Below are 9265 nucleotides of genomic sequence, written 5' to 3'. Positions count from 1 at the left end.
GAACGAACTGAAACATTATCACGATAGCACGACTCTTGAAACTGCAATATGTCTGAAAATTCACTGAAGTACAAATAATTTCCAGCGTACCGTCCCACATATGGCGCATATTGGCCACCAACATATGGCCAACGTTGCAGATCCTTACAAATAGACGTAAGTTGGTTGCGGTGGTATTGGCCCACAGGTTGGCCCAACCTTTTGTGGTGGAATAAAAGCTGTTCCGTGCATTTTATAGAGACAAGAACTTTGAATTACTTACAAAGTAATTGCTGTTATATGAAAAGAGATGACTTCGGTTCAATGATTTTCTAAAGATTATGGTAATGTAAAGATTTTCTGAAAATGGACTTTTGCAACAATTATGCGATATGTTACGATGCCAAAATGACTAGTGAGTTCGTAAATTGAGTAAAAATTGAGTAGATGTAGGTGATATTCAATATTTTGTGCAAATAAGTGTCTAGTTTTTTGCAAATAAAAAAATTGTCTTAACCTGACTCGTCGTTCTAAGTTAACAAAGTAAGAAAGCAGTAAAAGAACTTACTGTCACAAAAACAGACCCATAACAAGGTTTAAGAAAACTTTGAACAGAACACTGCGCTGCAATATACGAGTATTGAACATTGGTGCTTCGCTACTTTTTCAACAACTTAGAATAAAAACTTCACGATGGTAACCAGTATTTTTGTGCTTGAAAATATTTTATAATGTAGTGTTTTGGCAAAAAATTGGTTCGGCTAAACTAAATGCACACTTGTGTAGGCACATAAAATATTGAGAAGCTCCGAAAAATGAAAAAAATATCGATAGAAATACGTTTTTATGCGTACTATCATAAACTAATATGGGATCGTGCAAAATGCCTACCTATTTATCCTTTCTAAATTATCTTCCACCCGTGTCCCATGTAAACTACACCTGGATAAAAAGTAGCCTGTATATTATGTGTACGTAGGCTACCTTTCTGGATATATGGTACAGTAGAACCTGAGATTTGTTGAATCAAAGAAACAAACTCTTCAGCTTCACTACATAGTATAAAACTAAGCCGCTTTTTCTGTCCCGTTGTCTCTTTGTGCGCCTAAAACTACAAAACTACGCAACCAATTTTCATGCGGTTTTAATGAAATATAAAGAGTGTTTAATGAGAAAGGTTTATATGTGTAATAACATACATTAAATAGTGGGGAAATACTGTTATCCCATGCAAAGCCGGAGCGGGTCACTAGAAAATTATATTATTGGTATAATTCATTATACCTACATAACTGCATTAAGTCGGAAGGTTTTTTTATCTAAATTACCTACTTAATAAGAACACACAGTTTAATGACTACTCCCGAATCACACAATTAATATGTCTACCACGCTGTCCTAATATTCAGATTTCCTCACCTACTGATTTGCGTGCGAACCACGTCGTACGGTCGGTAAACAATTTGGCCAATGAAGACCCTGTCTATTGGGGCCAAATTGTACTTAATTTTGACGGTATAAACCTGTGAAGTTACATCGTAAAGTGGATGCTAAAATAGACTTTATTTCCATGGAAGAAGATATGACACTATTGTCCTTTTTTGTTCAATTGGTTTTTGTGTCAACTTTTCTTAGCAGCTTCTTCTCAGGTGACTGTCTATGTTGTTTCAATTGTTCCTATGCCGTACGTTTATTTTATATTGAAAATCTTAGATGTCCACTTCCAGTGTGGGTGCAGGAAGTGTCAGACTTCTATTGGATAAAACCCACCTTTGTTCCTTCTGAAGCCCTTTATATACTAGGATCACGGTAACATTTTCGAACAATCCTGCAGCCCCAGCTGGGGATGTTGGTACCTGTTGTACCCTTGAAGCGGGTAACAAGAAATAGCCCCCGAATAAATAAATGAGTCTCAATATCTCAAGTTGTTTTTGCACACGAGGAATCAAATTTAGTAATTTAGTTGTGCCGATCGATCATAGTGGCAAAGAAACTTCGGCTGTGGCGGGATGATTGATTGCGTCCAAGTAATTTCTTAGTTTAATACTAGCTGTTTTGCTGTAGTTTTTATTGGTTAAGTTGTGGAAGAAACATTTTGTTAGGAGGCGGAGTTATTGCTAGTTACGATGATTGACGCGATTGTTCAGATGGTTGGTGTTTGCACAAATTGTAACGCTGAAGAGTGTGTTTGTTTGCTAGAGCGCGCTCATCTTAAGAACTACTCGAGCGATCAGATTAGTGAAAATTATTTCAGTGTTAGATAGTCTTGCGATCGAGAAAGGCTTCAGGGTAATTTTGTCTTTGTGCTAAGTGGTATCCTATATTCTATATCCTACAGAACGGTGACTCCTATTCGAAGAAACAGCCAAATAGAAAGGATCTTCATTTTATTTCAATTTATTAAACTATAAAGCTTCAAGATTATGTTATTAGTTATTGATTTATCAAATGAATTACCAAAGATCACTTTAAGCGACTAAGTACCAAATATACCTAAATCGCAAACAAATCGCAAAACTTTGATTTCGATTCTAATATTTCAAGATGGCGTCCCAATAGGCGCAGATTTAATTATCCGCGGCCATTCTTCAACGACTGCGTTAAGCCCCCTTACTTTAATATTTCCAGATTGTTCTAGACCATTCCGGGCTAAGGACTTTAGTCGTTTCCCAATCCAATTAAGCAAACTGAAGTAATAATTCGGCAGTTCAGAATTTTGCCTTAAAAATATTTCGATAAGCTCCGATTTAGTTTACTTAATATTATCTATTTTTATAACGTAACTATCGCATGTATAAAGTTTCGAACAAAATTCTCGTATAAGTATTTCTTGGAAAACATTCAAAAACTTTCTATTTCACTATAAAGTTCGAACTAACGAAATTTCAAAACTCAAACGCCCTCAAACAAGTTGGTAAACTGTCATAAAATATAGAAAAACTTGATGGAAAACTTTGATACAATTGTATTGGATTTGTAGAAATAAAATTTTCTTAGAAGTGGCAGGGTTGAAGTTGTTTACAAGAAAATAGTCTTATACTCGTACATTATGAAACATACTTACCCTTTAGTACCTACCTACTTAATATTACAACTAAATGTACGTAGCTTCGTGCTAATATAATAAAATATGCGAAATTAGCTCTGGCTGTCTTTCTATCACACTGTCACGCTAAAACCACTGAAACGATTTAAATAAAATTTGGTACACATATAGTCTAAAGCTTGAGAAAGAACATAAGCTACTTTTTATCCGTTTGTGTGAAACGGTTCTTCTAACACGAGGGCAAAACCACGGCAAAGGCTAGTATATTATTACATGAGTGTCTGAATACAGACACTCATATAACATGAAGGGTTTAATCAAAACATATTGGTATAATGATTTGTAGTTTCGAATATTAAACATACAATATGTTTGTGGAAGATAGTTATTACATTTAATGTGGTTTTCATAACGAAAATCAAAGCGTAGGTAATTATTTCATGCCAGCTAGGCAGCTGAGTTCTGAGATTTCATCTACGCATATAAAATTATCTCAAAATTGTATAACCTTCAAATTAGGTTTTATAATTTTGATCAATTCTATTGAACTGATTAACTATCTCACATAATACAAGACCCGAGTATCAACGTAAAAGAATATTTCTTACTATTTAATCAAAATATAAAATCCAAAAATATTCATCAGCTTTTCGGCTTTTTTTCGTCACATCTAAAAATCAACGAAGTGCGAGCCTGACTTTCGCATGATGGGTTCCGCACCGTTACCTATAAAAAGAGGAAACAATCACGTTTGCTGTACTTACAGGAGTCCTCTAAAATATTTATTTTATTTTTGTGATCGGTATTTGGAAGCTACAACTGCAAATATTAATAGGCACATGATCCGTGAAAATTTTAACTGTGTATCACGGTTCATGAAATAAAACTTGGCGACGGACACATTGACAGACAGCGAAATGTTAGTAATAGTGTCTATACCTTTATGTACGGAACCCTAAGAACAGTATGACCGATTCTACCGCAAGACAAACGAATTTAGCAAGATAAAATTGTGCGAAACTCGCTAGCGATAACGAGGGTCTTGGAAATTTTACCAGCTCTCTTATCTACTGTGATAGATAAGTAAGTAAAACCGACTTATTTTAAAACTAGCTGAATTGTGCGGTTCCATTCGTGTAATAAGAGTATGCCTTCAGTAACCCATTTATATGAAGAGCACCTAATTCTGTAGTAACGTATTTAATTATAAGGTATAGTCCGTTATTTTCATCGAGATAGTAAATTATCATTTTGATTATTTTTATGTTATTTCTCTTAAGATATAAGTATTATGCCTTTGCTAACTTCAACTCACTGAAATATTTTTTTCTAATACTGAGATTAGGTAAGGGATTCGAACTTACACACTTTTGAACTTTATATGTTAGGATAAATATTATATGTACCTAAAACCTTAAATAGCATCGCAATGTATTCTATCAAGTGGAAAGCATTAGACTTTTATAAATTTCTAGACGCATCCATCGGAAAGTTCGTCGGAGACACTTGAAACGACTTTACCAAGTCGTAACTACAAACTTGAGCGCTAAAATAAACTCTAAGTTTTACAAAACATATAACTAAGTAAATATATAACTGAAAGTTCAAAGCAGGACAGTTAAATCACTACAGTTTGTGAAAAAAAAACAAGATTCATTAATTTGAAACTTTTCAAGGCGGACTGGATAATCGTATTGTATGTATAGTACGTAACATAACATTACGATATAAATATACGAACTTTTCCAAATTATGGAAATTTATTACACCATTTATAACTACCGATTATCAACATTGTTGCATTAATTTTTATGTATCGAAGGATTTGAAGCGGGGCATTATGTTGAAAATTTCTGACATTGAAAATTTCTAGGATTATCTTATTGATGAAAAGACAGAAATTCTTAACGCCTACATCATTCATGGAACACAATTACATACAGAATATACAGAGGGAGTAAGTTTATATATTCTGCAAATCCCATGCCTACTCGAAGATTTCACATATCCGCGAATCAACCTAACCTAAAATCGATCGTGCAATAAATAAAAAGGAAAAACAAATACGGTTCTAGAAGCTTCGGTATTCATATCACGAAGATAGTAAATCCCCTATATGATAGGCTGTAAATTTTATTATACAACGGTATGTATGTATTGGTTTCTCGCTATATTTTTTTGCTTTGCGGAAAAGTGGGCGCGGACAGATTTTTCAAGGGAAAGTTGGTATGAATGTTGTTAGATGGATCAAAATAAAGATTGTGTTGCATTCAATTATGAGAAAAACTGCATTTGACTTCATATTCTACGATATAATGGTACTACAACTGGTTTGATTCAAAGTTCAGTAATTTTGTGGTTCACTTTTCCTACCACAACGGTGAGCAAAAATAAATCAATACGAAGAAACCTACATACTGCCGTAAATCTTTTAATGTAACGTGACTAATAGAAACATTAAGAAGTAATATTCAATCAGGTAAGTAGGTATCCTAAATGATTTCATTTCCTACCTTTTTGCAATATCGGCGTATTCCCAAACATGACATCAAAAATACATATAAGGCTTATTTAAAGGTGGCCTCTTAAACTTTTCAGATTCGTCAGATTGTGGAGCCGTGTAGAACTTTAGCGAGAATTTTTAACTACCACTACAGGCTAAAGATACTTCTTGAATCAAGTTCTGTGATATTTTGAAAGTCGCCGTCGTTTTAAGCGGCACTTGGTGAGTTTTATAGTACTTATATGTCTAGGTTTGAGAAGTGATTCGAGTTCGCAAGTTACCTTTTATGAAGTGCTACCTTTTTTAAATTTAGATATTTATTTATCCAGTTCACCCAAGTCCCGAGGGAATTACTTCATGCACCCGAATTAAACGTAACCTCTACTTGATAAATGGGCTTCACAAAGCTGAAATATTTTTCAAATCAAACCAGTATTTTTTGAGATTAGCACGTTGCATTCAAGTAGTAAGACCCAATTTTAACCTTTATAACATTACTTTACAATATAAATCCTACACATCAGGACATTGCCATTATAAAACAAAAAAAATACGGTAGGTATCTGTGAAAAGTCGTCAATGATTGCTTCCTACAGCGAGGCACTGGAAACCAATTCGTGTGTATACGGCCTACCAATATTTGTTCCTGTATCTAGGCGTTCGTGTAGGCGAGTGAAGTTCACAAACGCATACGGGATACTGCAAAAAATGTTAGCTCAAGATACAGGTAGTTAAAGCTTGTTTGGTTTGGTAACTTTTTCCATCTTTGCAGATTTTTTCACAGTGTGCATTATTATCTTTCTATGTGCTTTATTTACTTTTGGCTGTGTGGATGTCACTTTAATTTTATGGTGGTTATTCAAACGTTCGAATCAGTTAAGATGAAACTTAGCATTTATTTTTTTTGACATACAATCTATTGATTATAAGTTATCAAAGAAGAGATAAGGCAACGTGTCCACGGCCAACCTAGTTAGTAATACAATTAAGATATTATACCAGCAACAATCAGTAATACGAGTACAAACAGCTCTAAAAATAAACAAGAGATTATTACAAAAACGTCGAAGGCAAGGGATGAAAAATGAAAGAAAGTCGCTTTGTGCAAGACAAATCCTTTGGAGACGGAGTTTGAATTATTCAATTCATTCGATTAAGGTGGTACGTATTAATTCGAATCGCGCGCTGAATTTGTAAAACGGCTTTATTTTGGGGAAAATACGGGATTATAATTGAGACGGAACAGTTGGAGACAGTAAAATAAATCATGTCTCTATGCAGTTTCTAATCCTCTACTTTTCAGCGTGAGGTAGATAAATTAATTGATCCCGAATGTAAAAATTAATTTACTATGCTATTCTTAATATTTCCTTTTTAATATTATATAAGTCTCAAATCTTCAAAAAAAAATTGTTTTTTTCAGTTTTCTTTTATTTACTAAATATATAATTATTTTGTTGACACACAGCTCGCTGTCGGTATGGGCGTTTCCGTAAATTTTCTCCTCTCGTATATTCACAAGGAACCCTAAACGTAATGGAAGGGAATCGTTTACATATAATTATTCAAAATACTCGTTATTACAAGTTGAAACGGTCCACGTGTGAGATATCAAATAAATGTCTAATTTCTGTTTAAATTTTACATTATACAGAGGGATTAAAGAGTTTCAGTGAATTCATTATTAAAACAGATTTAACTGAGAAGTAATTTAAATAAATATTATGCCGATTTTGAGTAATGTTCGTTACGTGAAGGGAAGTTTGTAGATATCAGTGATTTCGTTCACTGATTAGCTCGCTGGGTTTGTTGCCAATGTTGGCACATGTGTTCTGCAATATGTGTGCTGGGCACCATTCCAATTACACTAAATGGGTGAGATTTTTTGCAGCAATTTCTTATTATGTACACAAGTAGCTGCACTTTTGTGTGCTGAAAATTCGAAGCGAAAATCAAAAACAGCGTGTTCCTCGGTTGTTCGACTTGTTCGCATCTCTATTTGATATTTAAAGTGCACAAAGTGTAAACAGAATAAAATATCATACAATCTAGTTTCCAGTTAAACTCTATGTGGATTCAAAACTTTATAAATTCAAATATGTAAGGAGCAATCTTAAAAATGTTGGTCATACGAACTCGGTACAACAGCAGTTTTATTGCGTACTTATACTTTTCGGCGGAAACTAGTTTTGTTGAACAACTTTGTAAATATAAGACTGTTTTTATTTTGTACAAAACATACGCAAGTTGGATTTATTTTACTTTGTTGTTTCAGTTTAAGGACTAAATACATAAACCAATTTTATATTTTTTCGCTATCGAGATTTATGAAATCCAAATACAAAACAAAACTACAAAAAATCCCCCATACTTTTCCTCCAAAAAAACAACATTCGTTCCCTCGCAATCCAGTGCCCTCATTAGCAAAACTTCGTGTGAAAGAGAAGAGAGCAAAAATTTTCTCATAAACTTATCAGTGCGAACAAATAGGCCAAATTGCCTGAGATGCGCTGCGAAAAAATAGTCGCCTCATTAGAGTTAAGAAGCAAGGAGGCTGCAGTTTCAAACTCCTCGAGTTTCTTTTTGCTTAAAACTTCGTCACTGAATGTGTTTATAGGAGCAAGCTCGAATATGTTCCCAAGATATTAAAATTAGATAGGTAACTCGTTAGGAATAGCAAGGAGTTGAAAACTTCTGCAGCTAGGCATCAAGTTTATCGATGAAAAGAGCACAGGTCTAGTAGGTTTTTTAATGCGTTGCTCGTATTATGGTAAATAGTCGAACCCAAAGGTAGGTTCTGACTATGTACATAATGTATAATTCTTGCTAAATACAATATTACAACAATACGTCATACGAAAAAAAAACTATTTAAATTGATTCTTCAACACACTCTGAACTCTGAACTTATCAATTTGATGCCTCGTGCACGATCAATACACGATATACCTACAACATAAGTACTTAATTTCTAGAAACTGACAGTTTTTTAATTAACACACTAAATCACGCCTAAAAAATCAAAAGGAAATATTAACAAAATTCGACCCAATAGTAATAAAAAAATATCCCCTAACTTCTCTTTGTAAGAAGTGGATGAAACAGGCGTAACAATGACTGGAGGCAAACAGCGGGGAGGGAGGAAATTATCAGTTCCGGGATCTATAGTAGTCGTCACTTTGATGTTGTTTTAGTTGTATATACTCAAGACCTTTGATTAAACCTTCTGATACGCATAATAATGAATAATATAAAGTTGTTCTTTTTTTCTTTTATGGCATGAAAACTTGATTGGGGTGTCTTTTTTAATCCCCGCTTGGTTTGATTGACCTCACCAAACCTAATCTCTAAAAAAATGATTAATTGAACCGAATTGAAGAAGAACGCAAAAACAAGTGAATCACGAAAAAACAATATCGATCTTAACGCATTTTCAATGTCTTATACGCAAACTCTAATTATCAAAGTTTGCTTTTCCTACAGTAGTTTACTAGACATAACTTACAGTACAGTACTAAACAAACTACTCATTACAGCAGATGGTATATTGAAAACGAGCTTTAAACATAGTACACACGAAATGAAATACATAATAATATATTTTTATGAAAGTGTACAGTTATCAGCGTTGATCCACATTATTGGGACATATCGATAGCCAATCAGATCTTGCTGGAAGTGTTCCAACTCGATTCTGGGACAACATCCTGTATACGGTACTCGATCACAAGTTGCAA

This window comes from Helicoverpa armigera, chromosome 5 (genome assembly GCF_030705265.1).
Source record: "Helicoverpa armigera isolate CAAS_96S chromosome 5, ASM3070526v1, whole genome shotgun sequence".
Lineage (NCBI taxonomy): Eukaryota > Metazoa > Arthropoda > Insecta > Lepidoptera > Noctuidae > Helicoverpa > Helicoverpa armigera.
This window is presented reverse-complemented; position numbering follows the sequence as displayed.